The sequence below is a fragment of the Poecilia reticulata genome, chromosome 7 (genome assembly GCF_904066995.2).
Source record: "Poecilia reticulata chromosome 7, P_reticulata-male-v2, whole genome shotgun sequence".
Classification (NCBI taxonomy): domain Eukaryota; kingdom Metazoa; phylum Chordata; class Actinopteri; order Cyprinodontiformes; family Poeciliidae; genus Poecilia; species Poecilia reticulata.
The window spans coordinates 2,479,854-2,495,031 of NC_088836.1; positions in this window are offsets into that span (position 1 = coordinate 2,479,854).

Consider the following 15,178-nt stretch of genomic DNA (forward strand, 5'->3'; position numbering starts at 1 on the left):
ACAATTTATGCTTACCTGTGCAGAGTTATTCCACCAACATGTCCATATTGAGAGCTGCGGCTTCAAATGGGGATTTAATTTTTAAAAACCTGGCGTCTGGGACTGTTTGGTAATCAGACACGCCCACAAGTTTTTTTCAGCCAATCAGATGATGACCGGCAAAAAGCGCGCGTAGTGTATGGAAAATGTGTGTAAAAGTGCAATTCATACACACCGCCGCTTGAAATCAGGCAGCGCTGTGTTATACACTGGAATACACAAATCTCAGGTCACATGGTATAAAAGGACAATTAAAGAAAGTGAGATATCACGCTGTTTATTCACTGAAAAGTACAAATATATGGTCCACATCATGCAAAAACTGGCATAGTTGCTATAAAACTTTAGATTTATGAGAAAAAGTGTTGTTTAGATACTCAAAATTTTAAATACACTCCTTGATTTATGAGGACATCAGCATTGTCCTTGTATTACCCTTAGGTCCGCGTAACGTAAGTGCGTATTCAGGTCAAAAGGCAGGCTAAACCACGTATACCAACGCACACACACACACACACACACACACACACACACAGCATTCACAGATTCTGACGTCCAGGTCGCGATTTACTGTGGGGAAAAAATTAATAGCTGTCACATCACATGTTATAATTTAAAAAGTTAAAAATGTCCAAAGAGGAGGGAGAGGACAGAAGGGAGGCGAGAGAAAAATGTTTTCAAACGCAAACAAGAGTGAGTGATTGCGAAAAGCAAAGGAAGAAAGAGGAAACTAGTGACAAATTGCAAATGCTCTCTAGCAGCTCTGAGTGACAGGCCAATCATCTTGCTCGCACATCTCGAGGCGATGCCTGGCTGACTGTTATTAATTGAAATGTGATTGGGGGATAGGGGTTGGAGGATGCTCACATCTAATCCACATCAGAGCAATTAATGAACCACTCACCCCTCTCCTCTCTTCTCCTGCCGATGCTTCCAATATATTCTTGGAAGCATTGGTGGACTAAGAATTAGAAAAGGAAGGAGAAATAATCGAAAGGGAATTATTCCAAAAGGTAAGCTGGGGGGCAAGTGGTGGAACTGGGTGAAAACTGGGATTAATTTCTGCAACAATTCACATGGGTTGCCCTTAGGGGGATATTATTATTTTTTTCTTCCACTCTCTCTGATTCCCAAAGAGATTTTAGTGGCTAAAATCTCACAATTCCCAATCACTCCTTAAATATCTGCAGGAAAACTGAGGCAAGGACAGGAAGAGAGCACAGAGAGAGAGAGGTTCAGTTTTTTTCCTTTCCTCCTTTGTCCGGTTTAAAATAGGCAGTTTTGGAAGACAAGTCAGTTTCAGGTCACTGAACAGGGTCAGACTTTCCTCTTAATGTATCTGCTTGTTAATGTAGGAGTTGGAGCTGGGCTTTAGTAAGTCCCGCTGCTGTTTGGGGTGTCATCGTTTACTTTACAGAGTTGCTGAGGTGTTTGATATGCAGAGTGGATGTCAAAGGAGATTGACAGAGATGACTGATACAGATCCTGAGAATCTCACCTGCTCTTCATGGACGTGCATGTCAATGAGTTTGGCTTTTAACAGTTTTAAAGTGTTTTTCCAGGATGAAATGATGATCCAACAAACAATTTTAATGAACAAAACTAAAAGAAAAACATCAAGATCTGGGTGAACAGTTTTACAATATTTAAATACTAATGGAAAACATGTGGTATAAGTCATCTCTACCTAACTTTAACACATTTGTAAAAGTGTATGTAACTTTTTGTTAAGTTACTTTCTTACTTTTTGTTAACTTTTGTTAATGAAAACTAACAAAATAACAAAAACTGAAACGGAGAAGACATTTTCATTAATGATGGGGAAAACTAACTGGAACTAGTTAGTTTTCTCCATACTTTTATCATACTTTTTGCTATATATATATATATATATATATATATATATCACTGGTGATATAAACTGCGTTTAGTTTTGTAAAGTTGTAAACTCAGTCAAAAATGTGCAAGTCAAATTTTCCTGACAAATTTTGCTTTTTTAAAACAAAAGTATTCTGACACATAAGTGAGAGTAGCTGATTAGCAAATGCCATCATACTACAATTGTTTACAATTACTTAAACTATAATGAAAGGCATTGTTAATCTTAATTAGTATATAGTTAGTTTTTTATATAAAAACTAGTATTAATTCTAAAAATGACACATTTTTCTGTTTTACACCAACATCCTCCACCTCAGACCTAGAAGCATTTGTGTTGGCCCTTAAAACACTGAGCCAGTGTCAAATGGTAATAGAAGTCAAAATACACCACTGAGAATTTCTTTAAGAGCATTAGTTAAAACTGTGATGAAACATCAGATAGCTTGAAAAACATGGAAGGTTTTAGTGCTCTGTTTAAAACCATAATCTTTTTGTGCATAAGATAAACTCCCACTTTGAAATCTGAGGTTTGTTCAAAAGTAATGGAGGAGGACATTTCTTGAATACTTGGCAAGATTACAAGAGCTCTGTTAGCTTTATATGACAAAAAACAAGTTTTATGAAGCATTTTTTTTCAACCTGTAAAGTTTGTTTTTATTGTTTAAAACAGTTAAAATCTTCAAGAAAGGGAAACATTCAAGCTCTTTAAACTTCTTGCATTTTTGTCAAATTACAACCACAAACTTTAGTATTATTGGGAAATAAATCTTTTTCTTTAAAATCTGAGTTCTGAATACATTCTGTCACATATTTAATTTTCAGTGTTCCCATCACAGCATTTCAAAAATAGCTAACTGAACTTTGGCTTTCTTTTAACAATTACATTTTTTTTGCCACTCTTCCCTAAAAGCTACATTTGTTGTCTAGCCAAAGGTTTCAAAATGAACAACTTCAACAACATCTACTTGTCAAATATGTGCTGCATTGTGAAGGTTAAAAAAACTGTTTGTGTAACTTCCTGGAGCCCAAATTGTGATTTGGGCTCCAGGAACATAGAATTAGTTGTGACTAACGTAACACCAGATTCTCCACGTGAAAAGCTGCAACACTTTTGAAGAGCATTGGAAACATAAAGTAGCAGGAGGAGGAGATGTATTTGGGGGAGTGTAAATCAAAAGTGTTCCCCACAACCTTTTACAGCTGAGAAGTTACCAGAAGAGTTCATGTCACAGACTGTTTGAAAAATGTGACACCTCCTCTGGAAAAATGAACAATCTCCTTCAGCAACACACTTTCTTCTCCCATAGCCCTCGATGAAAATTTATATCCATTCATATCCTGATAAACTTCATTAAACCTGGAGATAATCATATATCGCGCCGCACCGCTCCCTTAGACAGTTCGGTCGGTTTCCCTCTCAGCTGTTCTCCTTCTGCTTTGATGGAAATCAATAGCATCTTTTTTACGTCAGGACATTGCACAGCTCATAAATATGCCCCCAGAATGCCAAAAATAAAATGAAAAGCACAAGCGCTTATTTGCAAGTACGACCTTGCTGTCAAATTGCCTCCCGTCAAAATGCGGAACAGCAGCGGCTGAACGTCTGCCGGAGGAGAAACTGTCGATAGGCGGAGACTTCCTGATGCCCCCGTCTGTAAGAGGCAGGCGTGAAATTAAGAATGCAGAGCAGAACGCAGCGGAATGTTTTGGATTAATCCCAAGGAATGATCGAAGAATAAAGAAAAGAAATCAATGGCCTTAATGTTGGCATCTTGACTGCAATGTACACTGACAAAGCAGGCTGTTAGAAGAGGCTAAGAGGTGACGCTTGAGTTGTAGCAAACTAAAAAAAGAAGAATGTATTTTCCTGTTGGAGTTGGCTTTGTAGCACCGATTCGAGATGTGAAGGGCGATTTAGGCGAAGGCTAAGTATTGTGCAGAAGACTTTAATAATCGTATTGCCCCTTCTTTTCATTTTCATCTCGTCCAGTTCCACTTCCAGAGAATATTGGTAATGTTCCCCGACTCATAACCCCCCACTCTCCGCAACCCCCAAACTAACAAACACCAGGAACTTTCTCATATCTTTGCTCTCATAGGAGTCTCTCTTAGACACACTACATCCAAAATGCTGACCGTTTTATCTTTCTGCAAGGATTTTTCTTTTAGTGGAACAATAACATATAATGCAGCTCAGCCTTCATATGTCTAGAGCTGTTAAGTCTTGTCATCTTTGCACCTCATTTCAGTTCCTTTTTGATTCTCCTATGTTTAATCTTTTATTCTGATAAAATTCTGCTTCACTGGTGTAAGAGTAAGAATCATTTGTAAAGGGTGAACTCAGGTAAGTGCACAGAAATGAAGGATATAAACCCAGACTTAACTTGAAAAGCCTCTTTTCACTTGCTTCCTTTTTGTCCACTTCCTTGTCAATAATTTCTCAAATGTAAACAATAAGAAGACGTTTTATTTTCAAGTCAGGTTTAGAAATAAAATCTTATCACTTTGATCTTCTATTTCACTTACATGTTTCCTTTATTTTGATTTTGAAAATTAATTTTAAGGTTAAAAGGGTAAAAACAGTCAGTAGATAGTCACAATAGTAGCTACGAATCACCCATAACATGTTTTACAACAATGTTTTCAAAAATATATACGAGACTCAAGTCAATGATTAGTTTCCTGAATGACCAACATGTTGCAAAAAAATAAGCATAACACCAAATTGTACAAAGGAGAATTAACTTCCTGAAGCTACGTAAGCTAGCTTGATTTGAAGTGTAATGCTAACCTTATTTTGATTATTTTCTTAAAGTTGTAATTTTACTAAATGTCATGCTTCTAGGAATTCAAAATTGATAGTTTTCTAAGGAAACCCATCGAATTGTTAAAAAAAGAAACACAGAAGTTAATATTTTCTGTGTTGAAGAAAAGTAAAAACTTAAAGGCAGTAGTAGCTCTTGTAGTGGCTTCATCAAGGAGAGACTTCCAGCTGAGCAGATAGGTTCACAGCCAGTTTTCAAGTCTGTGGGACTAAAGGGAGCACATACAGTTAGTCGCAGAGATTTCACATGACTAACTCCCTACTTAACAGGATTTGAATCTAACTCTAAAAGCATTGATTTAATACGCTTTCACTTGATCACAGAAAATCTTTCTTGGAGAGTTCATTTATGATTCAGTAAAACATTTGATTTGAGTATTGGTACTTGTTCCTTTCCTTTCAGTTGCTTTCCTTCCATGCTTTTTAAGACTGAAAATGCTACGCTCTGTTTTTACAGTTTTTCATACTCTACATTATTTCTCTTGCAGATTTGAAATACCTTTAAAAAACATTCATATTTATCGAGACAGGAAATAAAAGTTGGAGGATGTGCACCTCGGCTAATTTTCCTGTATGAAACACGTACTGAAAAGGGAACAAGTGAATCATCTTTATACAAAAATAGCATTCACTAAAACCATTCGCATTATTTTTGCTTTGTGCACTGCTTTAATAACATTTCAGATGGTTACTCCAGCTGGTTAGGAAACACGGTTAGATGGTTAGATAGATGGTTTCCATTGACCACATAATTGTTCAATTTGACATTTTGCAAATAAATTGGCTTAATGTAAATGCATCAGTTAAAAAAAAAAAAAAAGAAACTTGCTTGTCGATACGTTTTGCCTCTAGGATGTGTTTTTTTTTTTTTTCTTGATTTATTAAAATTGGTTTAGTCCGCTAAACTGCAATGGAATCCCTTTTTTCGAATCACAAGTCACATTACAAACAACCAGATGTTGCCACTGGCACAAACCATGAAGAAGAAGACAGGAAGTAGTTGAAGGATCAAATGTGTTATGGTTTTTAGTGGCTTATCGCATGAACAAACTTATTCACTTGTGATTGTAATTGTGTTATGAAATAGAAATATTGCAATTATGAAATAATGTGAATATTAGTGGAATATTGACAACGTTTTGCACACATTTGGAATGGACGCACCGCTGGTGACACTGGTGGTGTTTTCTTTCTTGTCTTATTTTTTCTGTAATTGTTGACTACTTTGTAAATAACCACCTGCTGCAAATGTGGTTTAAAATATCATAAAATTACATTTTTATAGGCTGCAACAATGTTTTTAAGACTATGGTGGTTTTAAGGTAGTACAAGTCGACTTTAGTGTTGAACTAGACTAATCAGGGTTTAATGAAGACACTAAGAGTTAAAATATCTGAGGAGAATTTAACTGCAATTAAACAAACATTTCTATTTTTTTCACTTTTCATGCTTTTCCATTCCATTCCTGCTTTTCTCCATTTTCTTCTAATCTTATTCTACTCCCCCTTTCTTTTTCTTATATTTGCGAATAATTCATACTTTTTTTTATGTTTATCCCTCTTCCTCTCTATTCTCCCCTCTTCCCATCATACATCTTTCAGATATTCTGACTTAGATCCTTTTCCTCTCCTTATTTTTTCCCTCTTTCTCTTATTTTGTTTTTCCACATAGCCTTCTTATCTTCCCCCCACCTTCTTCTTGTATCCCCTCCCACCCCCATCCTTCTATCTCCAGGTCTCACCAGTCGTTTATGCCTTCTCGCTGAGTGCTATTACAGCATCACTTTGCATTTAGATAACCATCGCCTCGCCACCCCAAATTGGTCCAGAGCAGGAGGGGGATAAAGAGACAGGGAGAAAGGGGGAAGCATGGCATCGCAGGGAGGAGGAGCATTATTACATGAGGAAAAGGAGGAGTGGGAGATTGGAGATGGTATTGAACTGCTTGCTGAATCCTTCCAGAAGAAATAATTGCACATGTGTCGGAGGCCAGATGGACCAAAACATGAGGGAAATTTCATTCGAAAAGAAACTTCACCATGACCAGTTCATGGTTGTTGTTTTTGCTGAATATTTCATTTGTTGCTCAATCACCCATAGCCTTGGTAGCAAAGCAGAACACTGATATTTGTAGAGGGGCAACATTTTTCAAAGCAAAGACTGTAAACGTAGTTCTTTTCTAATATGTTTTTTTTCCCCAGATTCCTGGGGACAAGCCCTCAGAAATCTGAGAGCTTATAAAAATATGTAACTTTTACAAGGTACATACTTATAAAAGTATGTAACCTTTATAAAAATTCGTATATTTTTTACATATATATATTTTTTTACATATTTGTTAAAACTGTCACTATAACATTACAGTATAATATGAGACAGATAATCTGTAAAAGAAAACCTACATCTTCTGCCCTGCCCCAGTGCTGTTATTGCTGTCTGAAGAAATGCAATGCTTCTGATCAAAAACAGCCAAGGAGGAGAGTCTTATGCTGTCAATCATCCTTGTGTATGCTGCTAAATGTGCTAATGGTGGAGAAACAACTTACCGCTTATCTGTCGTCATCTGTGGCTATGCTAACTAGCCTTAGCATTCCTGGCAGACTATCAGGAAGAAGCTGTAGTGTAGCAGATAATCTGTCAATTTCCCCCCTGTAGATTATCTGCCTCATACCATCCTTTCACAACACAGTAACAGCTTTAACAAATATGTAAAAAAAAATTTTTTATAATTTTTATAAAAGGGTTTTGAGCTGGTGCAGCCTGTGGAACCAATGTGCCTGGTGGGGCCTCAGCTCCTACAATTTCTGAACATTTTGGTAATTACTAGAGAGAAAGAAGAACAGCACACAAGATAAAGTTAACAGAAGTTCATCCGGCCTTATGCTGTCACTGAATTTAAACGCAATCAAACTCTACAAGGAAGGAATATATATTGGCTGATAGATCTAAGTGAGATGAGTCAAGGTGCACAAATCCTGTGACTATCAACTTCTTTACAACTTTGCTTGCTAATTAGCTTGTACCAATACAAAAATCAAGAAAATATATGACCTTTTCTCCCAGGGGATGTTGAAAAGTGGACCGCCATCCCTCCAGCTGAATAAGAAGTCTTAAATTGACCTCTAATTTAGAAGAGATCTGCTCTGCAGACAGAGCAGTGCGTACATTTACTGCTCATGTTTTGCTTTTAATACAAAACATGAGCAGTGTCACTTTTAAAGTGAAAATGTTTTGGGAATCCATTTAAAAGTCCTGCAACAGTTTTGATTGGTTATCCACCCACAGGCTCAGACTTGTGTAAGTATAGGATCACTTGCAACATTAGCAATGGAAGTGACATCTGTGAGATGGCAAATAAACCCATTAAGCTTTTCTATACCCTGCTGAGACTCATTTCTGATACCTTAAATGTGTTTTTTGGAGAAGGTGCAAATAAGTAATCATCCATAAAAAGCATGCATGTGGAGATCAATAAATGCTTTGAGAATTTCCTCATCCAGCACAATAAGAGGTGACAGTGGTCCTTTCCCAGTACATGAGCAGCACAGCTGAGTGTCCACTATGGAGTTATGGACGATCCACCAGTTCAGCCCTGATTTCAAGCTGAGTTTATTTGTATAGAACATTTCAGCAACAAGGCAGTTCAAATGCTTTAAGTCATAGAAATATAATAAACTGATTATGGAATGGTAATATACATTACATTTTTTTTAAAATCCCATCAAAATCATCAATTAAATCTACATCAAACTAATCAATGCTCCAATTATTGTGAGTCTAATGCATCTCTGAACAGGTGGGTTTTTAGCCTTGATTTAAAGAAACTCAGTGTTTTGACAGTTTTGCAGTTTTCTGGATGATTAGTATAAAAACTGAATGCTGCTTCTCCATGTCTGAGTCTGGTTGCACCTATACAGTGTGTTATGGACACAGCAATAACATAGAGCAGCATTGTACTTCATACATTAGATCAGTGTTTCTCAACCTTTTTTGGCCCAGCGCCCCCCCAGCCTTTATCCAGGTCCCTCACCGCCCCCCACCAAAGAATTTGTAGGCTACTTTGCACTGACTATTATTTTATTATTAATATTACTATCACTATTGTAGATGTTTTGATTTTTATGCTTGTTTCTGTATTTATCATCAAGATAATTTCCCAGAGAATAAAAAAGCCATGAGAATAGAAATTATTTTCACAGGTGTCTACAAAAAATGCAATGAACATTCAAGTTAAAATTTGTAGGCCAACAGCAGCCAATCAGAGTGGAAAACATATTCTTATTCTTTGCCATTTTCTAGTTGTTAAATATTCCAAAAAATGACCAGATAAAGATGAACAACATGCCAGTTTAAACTTTGATCTATTTGCAAAACGACTGAGCTCTGCAACATTAAAACATGGATAGAACTGTATCTACATTAATCATAACTCTTCTTCTCTTCAGTGTTTGTCAGTTTCTGGTGATGCAGCTCTGTGCTGCCTTCAGGAGAATGGGACATCAGAGTATCATCCATAAATGATCATCTATGGCATTTATTGTGCAAAGCAGAGCTTTCAGTGGAAAAACAAAAATTCCAGATCCTTTTAATGCCAAATATGAGACAGAAACATGGATCATATATTTATTAGATTTATTTTATCATTTATTGACGCTCACCATCAATAATTGTGTTGATTTTTTCACTGTTCAGCATCGGATTCTCTGTTTTTATGCCATAATTCACATCTAGTTCGTCGCTCCGTTTTATGTCCCGCTTCTGCTGTTTCAGAGTTTTGCGCAATGTGAACGTCTTTTTTTTTAAGCCCCTAAGGTGCAGGGCGGTCCGGAAGCGTATCGATGGGGAAAAGGCAGACTGACATAAACCTTTTAAAACAACGGAAACAATTTCCGCATTCTGATTATTGAAATTTAAAAGTGCTGTGTTGTTCTATCACCCCCGTTTCATACCAGACCACTTACAGCTCCGTGTTAACGCTATAAAATGAACGCTCTCTATTGTGGTATCACCCATGGAGGGATTTCTTTATTTCTTTATTTAAATAGGTTCATATTTCAGAGGGATACACAGTGAGGGTATCGTGATTTTAGCTACCAGTTGCAGGAGAACGGAGCTGCGCCAACAAGCTAACAAACACTGAATAGAAGAAGAGCTGCCATTGATACAGTTGCAACCAAGCATGATTTAATGTTACATAATACAGTTTTACCAAGTTGCTCAAAGTCTAAACTGGCATTGTTGTGCATTTAAGGTGTAAAGTTTACCTTTGACCAAACGCCCCCCAAAAGGCATCCCAGCGCCCCCCTTTTGTAAAAATGTCCGCCAGTGCCCCCTGCCGTCCTCTGAACGCCCCCTGGGGGGCGGTACCGCCCACGTTGAGGACCGCTACTTTAAATCAAATCATGTTTATTAAGCACTTAGTGTTGCTAACACACCAGTTTTTGTTGTTGAAAATGTAGCTAGCTCCTCATTGAAAAAACAAACGTACATCATGAAGACGATTACAGCCATGTTGATGGCTTTCAGGAATGGACTGGTGACCTGTCCAGGGTGAACCCTGCCTCTCATCTGATGACTGCCTGAGATGGGCACCACCAGCCCCCCTCACCACCCTGCAAGGATCAGGGTGTTCAGATTATGGATGGAAAGATTTTAAGGTAGTTTGTTTCCTTAAGTCCACACTTAAAACAGCTTCATAGTTATTGCCAACATCAACTGATTCTATGACATTGCTGACTATTTTTTTTTCTACTTCTAACATAAACAGGCAAAGACGACATCCAGAAATGTTTTTCCACCCCAGGCATCCGGTCCCAATCATCATCAGTTCTGATGATGTCACATACATGGCGAGTACAAAACGTCTTAAAATTGTATGTATTCTTTTTTTTATTTGTATTTAAAGAGAACAGAAAAATGGTAAATACTTTCTCTGTTTAATTGCTCTATTGTTCTTTTTTGTAGGTTCCTGTAAGGTGCAGTGAATGGGAATGTTCTGTCGATCCTCACTTTCATGTTTTATTGTCACAGTTAAATTTTCATGTTCATGTGTTCACTTTCGATGTGTAAACTGATAATTTATGTAAAGTTCATGAAGTTGTGAGTAAAACTGGACAATTTTGAAATGTCGGTAATAAAAAAAAATATTTGAATTACCTTGGGCATCTTGTGTAATTAATCTTTCCATGTAATTTTAGCCTAAAACAATGTAAGTACTGTAGTGTAGTTATGCATGTAATACACAAAATAGGAAAGTAGGAATAAAGACTTTCACGAGTAATTAAAATTGTAGTTTATTATCAATAGCAGAAAATCGAAAATTAAAATTAACTGTAATTTAAATACATTACTAATATATTAATAGTATATTTAAAATATATTTGAAGTATATTAAATATATTTTTTAAATATTATTCTGAGACAGAATTACTACACTCAAAATATAATAATTATATCAAAATATAATAAAGCTCTGAAATATGATATTTAAAAAGTATACTTTAAGTACACTAAATACACTTGAAGTTGTTCCAAAAACAACTTCGATTACAACTAATATACTATTAGTTGTAATTTAATACTATTTAAATATTACTAAAGTATACTAAGCACAAAATTAGTTGTTCCAAAATAGTACACTTTAAGTACATCAATAAAAGTATACTAAAGTATGTTAAAATTTAGTATACTAAAGTATAAATTTTTTTCACCTGGGTTGACATCACCAGGTATGACAACCATCAGATGAAAAAAGGAAACTGGGAAAGCATTTAGGTTGATCCTGCGGAGGATTTAAAGTGTTCTGGGTGACCTTCACTTCACCCCATGATCCACCTGTGTGGTAGAGTAAAGCCTCTTTTGTACTGAGCATCATGTGAACCCTCAGAGTTAGTTGCTTCATATTTCCCCTACTGCCAGTGAATGCAAAACTGAAGGGTTGTATGGTTATGGGGTTATATATTGCTCAAAGAAAGCAACACAGAGAAGTTGTGATGCTACAGACTTCCAACAACAACTCCTATTTTGTGCGAACAAGTTAAACCAAAGACCGTCTCCATGGCTCTCCCTTTGACTTATATTTATTGGCGTTTCTCTTCGGCGCACACGTACAGTTTCAAAGGTTGAAATCTCCCAGTTAGCCGTAACATCAGCTGCCTCCCCTGCTGCTCATCACTGGCCTGGCTGTAATTACAGACGCCTCCAGGAAAGACAAAAGGAGGAAGCGCAAAGGAAGCGTGGCCTTTTTTTCGCCCTGTGTGTGTGTGTTTCTGTGTGTGTGTGATTACACCTGTGCTGTGAGCGTGGGTGTGCAACACACACGAGATAGAGATCAAGCAGGGACAAAGCAGAAGCACAGCGCCTGGTCATCTTTTGAGCTGCAGCAGTAAAACCGCCCACTTTCCCTTTTTTTTCTTATGTCTCTGATTTGCCAACGTCCTCTCTGCATGCACTCTTTCTGGAACTTTTTTATTCCCTTTCAGCCCATGTCTTCCATCTTTTTCCTTTGGTCTTTTATAATTGCAGCTGCATTTGGAGCAGATGAATCAAACATCACAAAAATATTCAGGATTTTGTCATTGATCAAAGACAAAAAGAGAGGTAGGCTTGACACACGGACACACAGGCCCCGACTCTGAAACATAAAAGTTAAAGGAAGTTGATTTCATGTCAAGAAAGGCTTTCCTCTCACCACCCTCTCTCTCTTTCTCTCTATAGAGTTAGAGGGAAAAAAAAGGAAAAAAAAAATTTTGCAGCAGAAAAACAGTTTTTATTTTAACTGCTAATTAGCTTCTTTTGCAGGCAGCTCTCTCTGTGGAGATTTTAATTATGATTTGGCATCGGTTGGCGATTGTAAAATGAAATGGACGTTGTTGATCAAGGCTCTGTTGGAAGGTGGCTCAGATGGAGGAAGATAGAAGCCAAGCGCGAAAATGAAGGAGAGAGATTGTGAAGCAAGTGGAAAACGTTTTCGTTCACACCATGCTCGACTGCTCGCTGACGAGCCACGCACAATGAGAGCCGCGTTGGGGAGCAGAACCACTGAGAGGTTCTGAATTTATACTTAAGCTGCAAGAAACAGGAACATTTCTACATATGTGTCTTTTTTCTATTTTTTTCTACTAGCAAGAAAAAAAATTCTGTTTTCATTTTCAGTTCCGATTGATTACCTAATCATGGAAATGCTGGGCTATTTTCATAGCTCATCCGCTGGGCAAAAGCCGTTGGGTCGCTTGTTGGATTAGTTTGACCAGGTTCAAAAGTCATGACTCTGGAGTTGAGACAGCAATTCACTGGTTTATAATGAACTTCATAGCTTTACTAATTCTTGTCATACATTGGATAGATTTGATACCCAAATTTGTACCATATTGGTTGGTAAAATTAAGATTAGTGACCTGCAGATAGGGCTGCACAGTGGAGCAGTTGGTAGAGCTGTTGCCTTGCAGCAAGAAGGTCCTGGGTTCGATTCCCGATCCAGGGTCTTTCTGCACGGAGTTTGCATGTTCTCCTTGTGGGTTTTCGCCGGGTACTTCTGCTTCCTCCCACAGTCCAAAAACATGATTGTCAGGCTAATTGGTCTGTTTAAATTCTCCCTAGGTGTGTGTGTGTGTGTGCATGGTTGTTTGTCCTGTGTGTCTCTGTGTTGCCCTGAGACAGACTGGCGACCTGTCCAGGGTGAACCCTGCCTCTTGCCCAGAACATTCGCTGGAGAGGCACCAGCAACCCTCCCAACCCCAGTGAGGGACAAGGGTGTGTTGAAAATGGATGGATGGACCTGCTGATATCATTGAACGTTCCCTGATAAATATGGCAAGTACAAACAGATATTCTAACAGTTTAAAGAGAATAGGGTTAGTTCTTTTTTTTAAATTAGAATTTGTTTGTTTTTTTTTACTTAAAGTTTTTTAACTTTCATCTTCTTATGAAATACCTTTTAGTAGATAACACCAGCTAGCTTATAATAAAGAAGGAAACAGTTAATATTTTGAGAAAATTTTGGATTTTTTAATGTTATTTAAAAGGTGGATTTGGATTTGATTACTTTGTCAGAGAAACTGTTGAGAGATTACTATGTCTCTACAACAAAAAGTATTAGATGTACAGCCTTTGTTGAAAAAGAGCAAAAAGATAAGAAAAACACAGTCTATCAAATTATTTAAATTTTGTTTAATATGTAATGTAACATATTCCCATTTGAAAAAAAATCAAAGATAATTCATCCGATTTTAAAGCAGAAGATAGTTGATACTTTGACCCGTAGACATAAACTCCTTTTATTTACAGTGACCCCTGTTTTTCCATGACATTGTTCACAAGAGGGCAGGCGCATCTCGGTAGCATTTTAGCTGGCGCAGCGCTAGCTAAAATGCTACTGATGTGATAGCAACAGGGACCTGCTAAGAATTTATTCTGCCGTGTTCTGGCAAGTTATAAGTACAAGTTCACATGTCAGTTGAAAAATTACAGTAATTTAACTAAAAAATTACTGTAAATTAAAAGTTAACGCCTCTTGTTAAAGGGCCTTCAAATGTAAGTAGCAATGGAGGAGGAGAGAGAAAAATGCAAAATGTTTGAAAAATACTGTAAATATTTTTTCAGTGTTGCATTTAAAGTTCTGGTTCTAACTAGATCTTCTGTTTTAAGATTAATGCATGGATATATACTAAAAATAAAATGGTCATAAATAAAAAATATTGTTTTAAATCTTACACTCTGTATCTTTGTATTATCTTTAAGAGTTTTTGATTAATTAAACCACTCCGAGTCAGTATATTTCAACATATTATTTGCAGAATAATATGTCTTCTTAAGGGAGGTTGCAAACTGTGATTAATGCATGAAACATATCCAACCTTAAGATGCATCTTTGATGACATACTGAGTCTAAAACTCCAATCTGGGTGATGAACCCTGAGACCCCGGCGATGCCACATTTTAAAACCAGGAAGAAGGAAGAAAAAAAAAAGGAGAAAATCTTGGGACTTTGCAAGAAAGGATGTTCACACAAGCAGACGTCTGCACATGAGCATGCACACGTGCAGTAATCGGAGCAGCGATGTATCATCTGTGTAACCACATCCTCTTCCTCAGTGTGGAGAGAAGAGAATGTGACACCCCCATTGTCCTGGATGAAAAACTCACTAGTCATCACTAATATGGGCAGGAATATCAGCATTTAATATTCACAAGGGGACCGCAAAGGTCAAAGTCTGGGCCAAGGAGGGAGGAGAAGCTGGGAAAAAAAATCTTGTGCTTGTATAGAAATGCTGCGGCTCGAGCACACAGCAGGAGTCCATCCTCCTTTCTAGGTTCAAGATTACCACTCTGAATCTACACAGCTCCGTTTTGCATGAGTCTCAGATTTATAATTGCTTTGTTTATAAATCGGAATAGGTCATTAAAAATATTTAATTACCTACGCATTGCAGCAAGA